The sequence below is a fragment of the Echinops telfairi genome, unplaced genomic scaffold (assembly GCF_000313985.2).
Source record: "Echinops telfairi isolate 266 unplaced genomic scaffold, ASM31398v2 ScPeMD7_7;HRSCAF=31, whole genome shotgun sequence".
Lineage (NCBI taxonomy): Eukaryota > Metazoa > Chordata > Mammalia > Afrosoricida > Tenrecidae > Echinops > Echinops telfairi.
The window spans coordinates 8,479,063-8,480,019 of NW_022103904.1; the positions used below are offsets into that span (position 1 = coordinate 8,479,063).

General features: G+C 44.0%; 1 protein-coding gene across 1 annotated transcript in view; it reads right to left on the reverse strand.

Annotated features, from left to right (window-relative positions):
- Positions 1-957, reverse strand: part of GLI3 (GLI family zinc finger 3) — a 324,180-nt gene that overhangs the window by 205,123 nt on the left and 118,100 nt on the right. The window lies entirely within an intron of this gene.

Sequence of the window (957 nt, forward strand, 5' to 3'; positions counted from 1 at the left end):
AGGTAGGTAGGTAGGTAAGGGGAAAGGGATAAAGAGAGGAAGAGAAAAGATGATTAAAAAAACAAAGTGCCACTTTTGCTGACTGGGTGACAAATTAGAAAAGGAAAATAATTAAATGGAATGTACACAAGGAATCCCAATGCCATGTTGGGATATAGGTGGGGCCTGCCATTCCCGTAAGCTACACGCATAGGTGGAGGGTGGAATGGTGAATTCCTAGAGGTTACTAGAGATAAGACAAATCACTGAAGTTTGGAAAAGGGCAAACTCACATCATCACAGCCACACCTGCCTATCTAAAGGATAATAGCCACTTCTGGGTCTCAGATGGACGCCCAAACACGTAAGACATGACCAGCTGTGCTCATCCCACACTATCTAAAAATCTAAGATCAGCGTCCTCACCCAGACGATGAAGAAATCACCAACTTTCTCCAAAATCTCCCAATCCATCTCTGATGAGAATCTGAGCAATGTTTAAATGTCCTATGTGGAAGTATGTATTGGGTTTGTGTGGTTTTTAATGTATCTACTCGTTTATAACAACTTTACAACTGGCCTCCTATGTGAAAGGACAGGGTGACTACGTTTGGATGAGAAGTAGCATACAAGGAGTAAGGGATCAAATGGAAGCAGACAATCAAAGTCTCTTCAATACCCAAGTAGCCACCCGGGATTGGCAGGCTCTGGACAATGATGGCCTGGCACTTCACCAAGGTGTGGGCTATCTACAAGTTCCTCCCACCCTCTCTGCCCTAAGATGGGTCCAATGAGCACACCCAGGCCTACCTCAGAAATTCTGGTGGCTAGAGAAGCACTAGACTAATCACACTATTCTAAAGGATTTTTTTTTTTTTAAGTTGCCATCTAGTTGACTAATCCACAGCCACAGGGTTTTCGATGACTCATTTTCAGGAATCAATCACCAGGCCTTTCTTTCAGCGTGCCTCTCTCTGG